At 42.0% G+C, this 14134-nt stretch overlaps 1 long non-coding RNA gene across 1 annotated transcript in view; it reads left to right on the top strand.

The window, feature by feature from the left end:
• LOC102172741 overlaps positions 1 to 10758 on the top strand; it is a 37806-nt gene extending 27048 nt beyond the window's left edge. Inside the window, exons 5-7 of the long non-coding RNA XR_001296599.2 lie at positions 1261 to 1377; positions 7352 to 7469; positions 10582 to 10758. This is a non-coding gene — a long non-coding RNA (uncharacterized LOC102172741). The remainder of the gene's footprint in view (positions 1 to 1260; positions 1378 to 7351; positions 7470 to 10581) is intronic.

The following is a 14134-nucleotide window of genomic DNA, read 5'->3' as shown; positions in this document are numbered from 1 at the left end:
CTAAGCAATGATTTACTAAGCAATATCTAGATTATAAAAACGAAATAATGAATCTATTATTTCAATATGATTGTCTTTTTAAAAGCAGATTTTTTTATTTTCCAAAAGAATAAACTGAGATCACTGTATAACCATGGACAGCAACATAGATAAACATATAATCTATCTGGTGAAATAAGTTCCAGAATCCATTAGTTTATCCTGCTCATTATCTAATTTATGTAAAATAAAAATAAATCCTACTGATGCAAATTAGGACAATAAAATAAGGATGAGATAGTGTCTCCTATAGCAGCACCACAGCTCAGCTCCTCTCTGACATCCCACACGAGCAAAATCTCCTTATGCAGCAACATTTTCCATAGATGCTGTCTTGAGTACATGCCTTGAGAAGAATATGGCCTGAAACCAGAGCAGGCCGGCCCAGCAGTGTAATTTCCCACTATTTTTCAAGATAAAACCCTGAATCTCTATCTAGGCAGCATCTGTCTCTCTAACAGTTCCCCTCAGCTCCCTTGTCTGCACTATGAAATGAACGTGGCAAACTCCTGGAATATTAACTCGCGGGTAATCTGGCCCTTGGAGGCACTCTGGATTTGCTTGTAGAGTTAACCTCTTTCTAATATTCTATTCACATTTAACATGCACTTGTTTCTCTTCCTCAGTAGTCTGAAAGCTCCTTGAGTTCAGAGACCATGTCTTTTCTACCTCTTTATTCATGAAGAGCACACTTTGCATGGTGCAGATAAGACGTTCAATAGTTACTTGTCCTTGAAGGAATAAATATGTAAATACTACAAAATCTGCCTGCAATGCAGGAGCCCCTGGTTTGATTCCTGGCTTGGGAAGATCCTCTGGGGAAGAGACTGGCAACCCACTCCAGTTTTCTTGGGCTTCCCTGGTGGGTGGCTCAGACAGTAAAGAATCCGCCTGCAATGCAGGAGGCCTGGATTTGATCCCTGGGTTGGGAAGATCCCCTGGAGAAGGGAAAGGCTACCCTCTCCAGTGTTCTTGCCTGGAGAATTCCATGGACAGAGGAGCCTGGCGGGCTCTAGTCCATGGGGCCGCAAAGAGTCAGACAGGACTGAGCGACTTTGACTTTCTCATCAAAGTTCAGGCTCACTGATATTCTGAAAAGTCTGCAGTTCTGACTGTCCTTTTAATGACCTTGCCATTCGGGAAAGATCAGAATTCATATAAATCTTCTACTGGAGTGCACTTCACTTCCAGTGGCCGAGTGACGCTTCCTCTCTCTTTCAGATGACCTGCTCTATAGTACTGAACATCTTGAGTGCCTGCAGTGCCGTGATTGGTCTGCTTTTACTATGCCTGGAATTTTTAGCCTACGCTTTAGCTAAAAAATCTATTTGGCCACACGTAAGTACCGGGTTTCTATGAGAATTTCATCACAAATCTACAGTTACATTTTAAATCCTTTAGTGATTTACCAAAGTAAGCACTTGGCAAGATGTGGAGGGGACGTTCCTCGTTAGTTCACTCTGCATATGTGCCTGCTGTCGACGCAGCTCAAGCTGCGGCCTGTGCCCCCAAACCTGCTGCTGCTGTTTAGCCACTAAGTCGCATCTGACCCTTTTGTGCCCTGTGAGCTGTAGCCTCGCCCTGCGGCCCTGTCCGTGGGCTTTCCCAGGCAAGAACACTTGAGTGGCTTGCCATTTTCTTCCCCAGGGGATCGTCCCAATCAGGGGTTGAATCTGCATCTCCTGAACTGGCGAGTGGATGGTTTACCACTGAGCCACCAGGGTACCCGCATTCCTAACCCTCAGATCACCCAAAACCTCGAGGAACCACAGGGAATGTGTCATAAACGTTAAGAGATATATTTCGAGTGACTTAACATTATACTGAATTCCAGCCCCACCTTGGAACCAAGGTATTTTATGACAGGCAGTTCAGTTCCTCTCAGTTACCTGTGTCTCTGAGGCCAACTTTCTCAGGCCTTAGAAGAGCAAGGTAATTATAGCAAGATTTGATCTTCAGTGAAGGAAATAATAACCTATGTACTTGTAATAGCCAAGAATTTATGTTCAATATCAGGGCTGCATATATTTTGTCAGTATAGTCTATGGACAGAATAAAGCTAAATTCCGTAGATGCAAGCAGCCTGGAGCGCAGGTGTCCTCAGTCCCGTGTGCACATGACTGGACATTTTTGCATTGCCTGCTTTGTGCCTGTCAACAGCGAGTCTGTTTAAGTGTGTTTGTGTTTGCAGTTCAGTATCCATGTATATCTGTTTTGATGCATGTGGGACGCTGGGCAGACATACATGCTCTTATCTGTATAGGTTTGTTGCTATGCAGAGGAGAAGCTAAGAGGGGAAAGAAGATGGAAGTCAGTCCTAAGCAAGTTGTGTAGGAACTGAAGCCTTCTCTGTAGATTCCCTCTTCTGCTCTGTCCCATCTACCCAGGGCTTGGCAGAGGCCGAAACAGCTGGGCCTTCAACCAAGACCTAGAAACCAACTTTTCTGAATAGAGCCCATTGGATATTGCCTGTTTTTTCAGCACGCTCTCCTTACTTCAAAATCCCAAACTGCTGAGTAATTAACTAGTTCCAAAGCTTATGTTAGTTTGCGTTTTGCTGAATTTTTCTTATTTCTACGTAATGAAAATGGCTACAGCCAATTCTACTTCCTCAGGGAATGACTTATGTCTGATTCACTTTAAGAAACAGCTCTAAGAAATGTTAAGCTACTTGCTAAGGGCCACAGGGCTGGTCCCTTGCTGAACTTGTCAGGGTGGCCATCCTGATGAACTAATCAGGATTGCTTAAATTCCAAATTATTTCACTACACGAAATTGACCCTTAAGAGAAACAATTAAGTGGCACATCAAAGAACTGTCTTATTGGTGTACAGGATGTTAATATTTGATGACACTTTCCCTAAAGGAAAACTTAAAGTGAAATTGTAGATAAGTGTAAACCTCTGGATGTTGCTCCAGATTATTTTTGCATAATAAGAATGTTCGTTTTACTGGATTGGAATACAATCGCAACCTTAACTTTCATTTTTCCAATTCATCTCTTGAACCTCTGTTGTTCATATTAGCCATAAGTCTGAGATCTTGTTGCGGTCCCATCCCTGTTAATACTCTCAGTTTATTCAAGAACATTGGGAGCCTTAAGTTCAGTACTGACTCTATGCCTCTAGTCGACACAATCCTGGAACATCTTAGGGGGACTCCCAGCTCACCTGTGATTCCCACTGTCGTGGCTTCAGTTCAGTCCAGTTGCTCAGTCGTGTCCGACTCTTTGCAACCCCGTGGACTGCAGCACACCAGGCCTCCCTGTCCATCACCAACTCCCGGAGCTTGCTCAAACTCATGTCCGTTGTGTCGGTGAGGCCATCCAGCCATCTCATCCTCCGTTGTCCCCTTCTCCTCCTGCCTTCAGTCTTTCCCACCATCAGGGACTTTTCCAATGAGTCAGCTCTTCACATCAAGTAGCCAAAATATTACAGCTTCAGCTTCAACATCAATGCTTCCAATGACTATTCAGGACTGATTTGCTTTAGGATCGACTGGTTGGATCTCCTTGCTGTCCAAGGGACTCTCAAGAGTCTTCTCCAACACAACAGTCCTTCAGCACTCAGCTTTCTTTATAGTCCAACTCTTACATCCATACATGACTACTGGGAAAACCATACCTTTGACTATATGGACCTTTGTCAATAAAGTAATGTCTCTGCTTTTCAATATGCTGTCTAGTTTGTCAAAGCTTTTCTTCCTAGGAGCAAGTGTCTTTAAATTTCACAGCTGCAGTCACCAACTGCAGTGATTTTAGAGCCCAAGAAAATGAAATCTGTCACTGTTTCCATTGTTTCCCCATCTATTTGCCATGAAGTGATGGGACCAGAAGCCATGAATCTTAGTTTTTTGAATGTTGAGTTTTCAGCCAGCTCTTTCACCCTCCTCTTTCACTTTCATCAGGAGGCCCTTTAGTTCTTCTTTACTTTCTGCCATAAGGGTGGTGTCATCTGCATATCTGAGGTTATTAACATTTCTCCCGGCAATCCTGATTCCAGCTTGTGCTTCATCCAGCCTGGCAGTTCGCATAATGTACTCTGCATATAAGTTAAATAAGGAGGGTGACAATATTCAGCCTTGAATATTGTCCTTTCCCGATTTGGGACCAGTCTGTTGTTCCCTGTCTGGTTCTAACTGTTGCTTCTTGACCTGCCTACAGATTTCTCAGGAGGCAGGTAAGGTGGTCTGGTACTCCCATCTCTTCAAGGATTTTCCTCAGTTTTTTGTGATCTGCACAGTCAAAGGCTTTGGCATAGTCAATGAAGAAGAAGATGTTCTTCTGGAACTCTCTTGCTTTTTCTATGATCCAACAGATGTTGGCAATTTGATCTCTGATTCCTCTGCCTTTTCTAAATCCAGCTTGAACATCTGGAAGTTCTCAGTTCATATACTGTAGAAACCTAGTTTTGAGAATTTTGAGCATTACTTTACTAGCGTGTGAGATGAGTGCAATTGTGCGGTAGTTTGAGCATTCTTTGGCATTGCCTTTCTTTGGGACTGGAATGAAAACTGACCTTTTCCAGTCCTGTGGCCACTGCTGAGTTTTCCAAAATTGTTGGCATATTGAGTGCAGCACTTTCACAGCATCATCTTTTAGGACTTGAAAGAGCTCAGCTGGAATTCCTTCACCTCCACTTACTCTGTAGTGATGCTTCCTAAGGCCCACTTGACTTCACATTCCAGGATGTCTGGCTCTAGGTGAGTGATCACACCATCGTGGTTATCTGTGTCATGAAGATCTTTTTTGTACAGTTCTTCTGTGTATTCTTGCCACCTCTTCTTAATCTCTTCTGCTTCTGTTAGGTCCATACCATTTCTGTCCTTTATTGTGCCCATCTTTGCATGAAATGTTCCTTGGTATCTCTATCTTTCTTGAAGAGATCTCTAGTCTTTCCCATTCTATTGTTCTCCTCTATTTCTTTGCACTGATCACTGAGGAAGGCTTTCTTGTCTCTCCTTGCTATTCTTTAGAACTCTGCATTCAAATAGGTATGTCTTTCCTTTTCCCCTTTGCCTTTCGCATCTCTTCTTTCCTCAGCTATTTGTAGGGCTTCCTCAGACAGCCATTTAGCCTTTTATACTGTATTTCTTTTTCTTGGGGATGGTCTTGATCTCTGTCTCCTGTACAATGTCACAAACCTCTGTCCATAGTTCTTCAGGCACTCTATCAGATCTAATCCCTTGAATCTATTTCTCACTTCCACTGTATAATTGTTAGGGATTTGATTTAGGTCATACCTAAATGGTCTAGTGGTTTTCCCTACCTTCTTCAATTTAAGTCTGAATTTGGCAATAAGGAGTTCATGATCTGAGCCACAGTCAGCTCCTGGTCTTGTTTTTCTGATTGTATAGAGCTTCTCCATCTTCGACTGCAAAAGAATATAATCAATCTGATTTCCATATTGACCATCTGGTGATGTCCATGTGTAGAGTCTTCTCTTGTGTTGGACGATGGTGTTTGCTGTGACCAGTGTGTTGTCTTGGCAAAACTCTCTTAGCCTTTCCCCTGCTTCATTTTGTTCTCCAAGGTCAAATGCCTGTTACTCCAGGGATCTCTTGACTTCCTAGTTTTGCATTCCAGTCCGCTATGATGAAAATGACATCTTTTCTTGGTTATAGTTCTAAAAGATCTTGTAGGTCTTCATAGAACCATTCAACTTCAGCTTCTTCAGCTTTACTGGTTGGGGCATAGGCTTGGATTACTGTGATATTGAATGGTTTGCCTTGGAAACAAACAGAGATCATTCCGTCATTTTTGAGATTGCACCCAAGTACTGCATTTTGGACTCTTTTGTTGACTATGAGGGCTACTCCATTTCTTCTAAGGGGTTCTGGCCCACAGTGGTAGATATAATGGTCATCTGAGTTAAATTTGCCCCCATTCCGGTCCATTCTAGTTCACTGATTCCTAAAACGTCAGTGTTCACTCTTGCCATCTTCTGTTTGACCACTCTCAATTTACCTTCATCTGAAGTCATGGGTTCAGATACTATTAAATGGTGTCAATATTGAAAACTGATCCCCATAACCCATGGTGGCCTTGTCTCAAGGGTCCTTCAGGTTTTGGGTTTCAGAATTACAGATTCTATATTCTTGTTTCCAACCCAAATATCTTGCAAGGATATGGGTCTATTCCACCTACCCCCAACACAGAAGTCCCTGTGTTGAGCCTAAGTCACCCATCCAAACCTCCTCGTCCCTCACTGTGACCTCCTCCTCATGACCCTTTTCTAACATCTCTCCATTAAATAAATTCTGTAACACTGAACCTCAAATGTCGCAATTCTGTCTTCTTCAGAAGTCCATTAGAAGTCCACTCAATGGAAAGGTGCTGACAATATGCCCAACAACAGAGGAGAACACAATGATTCTTATTATTCGTGTGGTGAAACCAGTCACCTTAAAATCATCCTCAATAGTTATCAGTTATCATTAATATATACGCGTATATGTTCAGTTCAGTCGCTCAGTCATGTCCAACTCTTTGTGACCCCATGGACTGCAGCACGCCAGGCCTCCCTGTCCACCAACTCCCAGAGCCTACCCAAACTCATGTCCATTGAGTCGGTGGTACTATCCAACCATCTCATCTTCTGTCGTGCCCTTCTCCTCCCACCTTCAATCTTTCCAAGCATCAGGGTCTTCCAATGAGTCAGCTCTTTGCATCAGGTGGCCAAAGTATTGGCGTTTCAGCTTTAACATTAGTCCTTCCAATGAACACCCAGGACTGATTTCCTTTAGGATGGACTGGTTGGATCTCCTTGCAGTCCAAGTGACTTTCAAGGATATTCTCCAACACCATAGTTCAAAAGCATCAATTCTTTGGCACTCAGCTTTCTTTATAGTCCAACTCTCACATCCATACATGACCACTGGAAAAACTATAGCCTTGACTAGACATGTATATGTAACCATGTATTGATGTGGTATACACTGTATACTATATATCCCAATTACTGCAAAATCATTTTCATTATGTAGAAATAAGAAAAATTCAGCAAAATGGAAACTAATATATGCTGTGGAACTAGTTAATTAACTAGTAACCATAGTATGGTGCTCCATGTCCAGTTCTAACTGTTGCTTCCTGACCTGCATACATATGTAACCATATGTATGTAATAACCGTATATAATTATATGTAATTATATATATATATATATAAAACCATAGTGGTTGAGGGTGGGAGAATATAATGAGCAGTTTTTCTATTCTCTTTTTCATCTTCCTGAAATTTTATTATACTTTTATTTTTTTAAGTGTTAACATATGAAGATGTATAAGAATGACATTTTCTTTTTGAAAACAGAGAGCTGGTAAAATCCTTTCAAACTACTTGTTCCTATTCACCCTTCTGGAATTGTGTGTGACGTCGACACTGATCAACTGGTTGTACAAAGCAAAACATAGCCGATGATGAAACTGTGGTAGGTATCTCATTCCTCCCCTGGTGAATCAGAAGATGTTGTCTTCTTTTACGAATCCTGTTTGAGGAACTAAGGTTTTGATCAGAATTACGTGTAAATGGTGTCATCTCTAAGCTGCAACTGTAGGTAACTGAATATACTCTGCTCTAACTGTTGTTTAATACATGGATTTCTGTGCAAATGTAAATAACCTTCTGTAGCAAAGGTGTTTTATATCACAGGATATTTTTATATTCACATCTCGTAAGAGAAGAAGATGCATGATTTTCTGGCTGAGGTCTGTTTAATTCAATAGATAGTCCCCTGAAAAACAACAACAACAACAAACTTTATAAAGGTTGTTATCAGGCATAGGGATATTCAAATGCTGAAGCTCGGAACTTTACTTCTCAAAATTTTGGAGCAGTTGAATCTCAAAGCTCAGGACCCTTAGTATTTTCAGTGGTTCAGACACCAAGATTTGGGGGTGATAACTGGGAAGTTGGGAAAGATACTAAAACTTTTAAATAAAGCTATGTTCTTACTTCTTCCATATCTACTACTTTACATCTAAAGGGCAAACTTTATCTCCAGTTGACCTCAGCATCACAGAATCAGAGAGCTTTCATGGAAGATGCATCTGCCCGTTCCTCCCCAGTGGCCATAGCACAGGTCCAGGCTTCGGGATCAATGGAATCATAAGAACAACTCAGAAGAAGTTCAAAGTGAACATTAAGGAGACAGTGGCTCGCCCATGTGTCCCAGAACAGAGACATGGAGAGATCCGGGATAACGAGAGGGTGGGATGCCTAGGACCTGGGGTCCTGGAGCGGAAGAAGGAAAGCGAGAGTCGAGGGGAAAAAGAGGAAAGCAGATCCTAGTCTCAAATGTTTCTGGTTCTAGGATGTCGTGGATGCTTGGGTGAATGCACTGATACGTAGTTAATACTTGGCTCTACGTCAAGCATCTGCTGAGAACGGCCATTGCTAACTAAACACTGAAGCACAAGCATCTGAGGCCGAGTCAGCCGCTGCTCTGATAGGGTAATTCAGCCGCCGCTCTGATAGGGTAATTCAGCCGCCGCTCTGATAGGGTAACGGGGATGAGAACAGAAGGCCCAAATAATGTGAAGAAATTAAGAGCGCCAAGGAAGCCTTAGGTCTAAGCTATGAAGCAGTGGGAGTAACGGAGGCGAATCTCCAAGCTAGAAGTCATACCCAACACCATTGACTGTTTTCCCCCAAGCAAAAGTGTCGCTGTATGATAAGTATAATGGTAGAAATTATAGGATATCAGAATATGGGGAGACTTCCCCAAATGACATCCTTTCGAGGATCCCAAAAACTAGCAATGGGAAGGAAAATTTTACAGAAAATTTACTGAAAGGCAAGCAGTGATCCAGAGGTATTAGGCTTTCAAAACCCGGATTTCTCTGGAGTAACACCCAGCTCATACATGCCTAAAAGCAAACGCCTTTTGCAGTGCGAATGGAGATGCAGCCCTTGAGCATCAAGAGAAACTGAAATCCGAGGGAAATTTTTTCCTGATGATCCCTTTTCTACTTCTAATTAATTTTACCAGACTGATTCAAAATAAAGATTATTTAAGCAAGGCAATCTGAAGATTAAGATGGGAAACAGAGCATCGTTATGGAATGTAAGTACATTAGTGAGGCTAAAATATAATCTCTGTGGGGGTGAGTGGTGGGAAATGGGGGTCAAGAAGTTAAATTGGGCTGAATTATTTCAGAAACAAATGTGCTATATGATCAGGGTCTCGTGAAAAGAGAAAAAAAACATGAACATATGAGAAGTATAGTTTTCTACTCAAATGAACTGATATATAAGCAACACGGTACTAAATAATAATCTAGTCTGAGTAGAAAAATGTATGTTCTTAATATTTGCAAATGATTGAATGACAAAGGCTTAGTCTCCAAAATTTACAAACAGCTCACATGGCTCAATACCATAAAAACAAACACCACAGTCAAAAAATGGGAAGAAGACCTAAATAGACATTTCTCCAAAGAAGACGTACAGATAGCCAAGAAGCACATGAAAAGACGTTCAAAATCACTAATTTTTAGAGAAATGCAAATCAAAACTACAATGAGATGCCACCTCACACCAGCCAGAATGGCCACCATCAAAAAGTCTACAAACAATGAGTGCTGGGGAGGGCGTGGAGAAAGGAGAACCCTACGATGCTGCTGGTGGGAATGTAGCTGGTACAGCCGCGGTGGAGGGCAATGTGGAGCTTCCTTAGAAAACGAAAGCTGGAGCTCCTGGGCGGCGCAGCACTGCCACCCTCGGGCATGCAGCCGCAGAGATGTGAGAGTGTGCACGCGACCCAACATGCATTGCAGCCCTGCGTGCAGAAGCCAAGACGCGGAAGCAGCCTAAACGCCCGTCAGCAGAGAAGCGGGTGAAGAGAGCGTGGCCCGCACATGCAGCGAGATATTATTCAGCCGCACGAAAGGAAGCAATGCCATTTGTAGCAACATGGATGGACCTAGAGATTGTCATACCACATGGAGTCAGTCAGGCAGACGAGGAAAAATCTATCACTTACACACGGGATCTAAAAACGGATACAAATGAGCTGACCTACAAAACAGAAACAGACTCACAGACTCAGAGAGTGAATTTATGGCTCCCAGGAGGGAAGTGTGGGTAGAGGGGATAGACTCTGAGTTCGGGACTGACATGCACACACTGCTACATTTAAACAGGTAGCCGACGTGGACCTACTGTGTGGCACAGGAACACTTGCTCAATATTCTTCAGGAACCTAAACGGGAAAAGAATTGGAAACATGATGAAAAATAGTTTTAGATTAAGAACATTCATAATTTAAAATAAGAAAAATGTATGCTCTTATAGGGTCAGTCTGTGTTTTGGAATCTGTCTGTCTGCACTTCATGGCCTTTGGCTTTCAACCTAGAGATACAAAAGGGAAGGAAGGGAGGGAGGGAGGGAAGGAAGGAAACCAAACAATATGGCAGCCTTTTAAAATCTCAGTGTTGAGAATATTCCAGTTGGCGCTCTTTCCAAATTCCTACCCCCGACTCTGTCGTTCTTCATTTTAGAGTGTATTAACTGTCAATTTCCTAACACCTAACTTGCCTCAGGTGCAGGGCAGGAGAGGACCCTTTACCTGCACATTGAAGAACCATCATGACGAGTCAAGGAGGAAGGCGTAGTGGCGAATGAAGAACTGCCCTTTATTCAAGAAGCTGGTGGGAAAATACATTTCAATCAGATTCACCTCGGCATCTCCTTTCGCCCATTAATAAAAGCCTAAATTGATGAGCATGGCTACTCTTTCTGCGTGGAGAGGTGCTGGGGTAGCACATGCTCTAACCCGGCCATCTGTCGCTGGACGCTTGGACGACCCAAGTCTTGGCTGTTTTCACGTAGTTATCTGGTGCTCTTTGGCTCTATGCTCAGGAGCAGAATCGCTGGGTCGCGTGGACCCTCCATACTGCTTTTCACAGTTGCTGCAGCAGCCTACATTCTCACCAACAGTGCCCAAAACATTGTCATTTTCGGTAACAGCCATTCTAACAGGTGTGAAGTGATAGCTCATTATGGTTTTGATTGTCATCAGGTTTTACTTCCCTGATGATCAGCGATGTTGAGCACCTTTTAATGTGCCTCTACCAAGTTTTTAATTAGCTTTTGGGGGCTTTTATTGTTCCATTTAAGAATTCCTTACATATTCCCAGTACAAGCCCCTTATTGGATCTGAGTGTGTTAGTCTCGCAGTCGTGCCTGGCTCTTTTGTGACCCCATGGACTGTAGCCCTCTAGGCTTCTCTGTCCATAGAATTCTCCAGGCAGGAACACTGGAGTGGGTAGCCATTCCCGTCTCCAGGGGATCTTCCCAACCCAGGGATCGAACCCCAGTCTTTGAGATTGCAGGCAGATTCTTCACTGTCTGAGCCATCAGGGGAGCTTCTGTTATTTGATGTATGATTTGCAAACATTTCTTTCTGTTATGTGAGTTGTCTTTTCACTTTCCTGATGGTTTCCTTTGCTACACAAAAAGTTTTTAATTTGATGAAGTCCAATTTATATTTTTCTCTTGTCACTTCTGAGTTTAATGTTGATCAATTCAGGGTTATTGAACAGTAACATTTTTTTGGCATTTTGGAATTTCAGCTCTTCCATTTATGTCCTTAACCAATTCTGTGTTAACTTTTCATACGTTGTGAGGTAGGGATCTAAATTCATTCTTTTGCATATAAATATTCAGCTACCCCAGCACCATTTTTTGAAAAGCCTATCCTTTTCCCCATTGAATTGCCTAAGTAACCTTGTCAAAAATCAATAGAATGAGTTGTGATAGTCCCCCTCCATTCAAACTTTTTAAAAAAATTTTACATTGGAATTTAGTTGACTTTCAGTGTTGTATTAGTTTCAGATGTACAGCAAAGTGATTCAGTTATACATATACATACATCATGTGATTTTTGACCACCTGTATCTCTTCTTTCGGAGAAGGCAATGGCACCCCACTCCAGTACTCTTGCCTGACGAATCCCATGGACAGAGGAGCCTGGTGGGCTGCAGTCCATGGGGTCGCTAGGAGTCGGACACGACTGAGTGACTTCACTTTCACTTTTCCCTTTCATGCATTGGAGAAGGAAATGGCAACCCACTCTAGTTCTTGCCTGGAGAATCTCTTCTTTGGAGAAATCCCTATTTAGATCTTCCACCTATTTTTGATTGGGTTTTAAAGATGTATATATAAATGTATGAATTGCATGAGCTGTTTGTATATTTTGGAAGTTAATCCCTTGTTAGTTTCTTTATTTGCAAATATTCTTTCCCATTCTGTGGGTTATCTTTTCATTTTGTTTATGGTTTCCTTTGCTGTGCAAAAGCTTCTAAGTGTAGTCAAGTTTTATTTGTTTATTTTTATCTTTATTTTCATTACTCTGGGAATATTATCCCTCCTCTTAATTATTGCTTAATAAAATTATCTTTAAAATTATATGAGAGAAGAAGTTATGAACAAAAATATATTTATACTGACTTTTATGTTTATCTAATAACCTTTATAAATGATTTTTATTTCCTCAAATGGAGTTAATTTCATGTCTAGAATTTTTTTTCTGCACAAAGTGCTCTCTGTAATATTTCTTCTAAGGCAGATCTGCTAACAATAAATTATCTGTTTTTATATGTGTGAAGTGAAGTGAAGTTGCTCAGTCATGTCCGACTCTTTGTGACCCCATGGACTGTAGCCTATCAGGCTCCTATGTCCATGGGATTTTCCAGGCAAGAGTGCTGGAGTGGATTGCCATTTCCTTCTCCAGGGCATCTTCCCAACCCAGGAATTGAACCCGGGTCTCCCACACTGCAGGCAGACGCTTTACCATCTGAGCCATTTCTCCAGTTTCTAAGGGCTGTTTTTACTTTTGCTGGATATAAAATTCATTTTTATATTCCCTTTCAGCACTTTGAAGATATTATTCCATTATCTTCTGATCCCCACAGTTTGTGATGAGAGCAGTTATTTAATCTCATGCTTATATCCCTTTCTTTCAGCACCATGAAGATATCATTCCAGTATCTGCTGATCTCCATGGTTGGTGATGAGAGCAGCTATTTAATCTCATTTTGGATCTCTCGCACATAACTTGCTTTTCTCTTCCTATTTTCAAGATTCTTTCTTTGATGTAGATGACTTTCATTATTTTGAACCTGATGTGTCTGGATATGAATCTCCTTGAGTTTCTCTACTTAGAATTTGTTGAGATTCTTGGCTTAATGTTCTCCATCAAAAGTGGGAAATGTGGCTGTCGTCTTCGCAGCTCTCCCGCGTGCCCCTCCCTCTCTCTCCCTGCTCACCTCCCTGCTGTGCTTGAGCTGGTGTTCCGGGTGGTGCCCCTGAGAGCACCGAGGCGCTGCTCATTCTTCCTCCTTCCGTTTCTCTGCACTGCCCACATCATCTCAGTCAGCCTGGCTTCAGGATTTCTAACTCTTCCTTCCAGCAGGTCAGACCTGCTATTGAGCCCCCTCTTGTGAGTTTTTCATTGCAGTCATTGCACTTTTCAGCTCCAGAGTTTCTATTTGGCTCTACTTTTATAAGTTTGCTCTCCTACTGGCATTCTTCTCTACTGCTTGCACGTTTCCTTTTATTCCTCATAGTTTTGTTTTTGTTTTTGTCTTTTGGTTTTTTGGTTTTATTTTTTGCTCTTTGAATATATTCCTAATAGCTAATTTAAAGTCTTTGTTAGGATTGCTATCTGAGCTTCCTCAGGGATACTTTTTGTTAATGCCTTTTTTTCTATGTATGGGCTGTATTTTCCTAATTTTTTGTATGTCTCTTTTTTTGTTTGTTTGTTTAAACTTAACATTCTGAATAATATAATGAGGCAACTTTGGAAGTCAGATCCTGAGAGTTTTCACTAGATCACTAATGCTTCTTGTCACTGTTTGTTTAGTGGCCCGCCTAGAGAAGGAAATGGCACCCGACTCCGATATTCTTGCTTGGAAAATCCCATGAACAGAGGAGCCTGGTAGGCTACAGTCCATGGGGTCGCAAAGAGTCGGACACTACTGAGCGACTTCACTTCACTGTCACTTTGGCCTAGTTGTAAAGTCTGCACCCTTCCTCACGTGACAACACTGACGTCCCTGCTTGATTAACTTGCCGGTCAGCTGATGGCTGGAA

Source organism: Capra hircus, chromosome 15 (genome assembly GCF_001704415.2).
Source record: "Capra hircus breed San Clemente chromosome 15, ASM170441v1, whole genome shotgun sequence".
NCBI classification, from domain to species: Eukaryota; Metazoa; Chordata; class Mammalia; order Artiodactyla; family Bovidae; genus Capra; species Capra hircus.
This window is presented reverse-complemented; position numbering and strand designations above follow the sequence as displayed.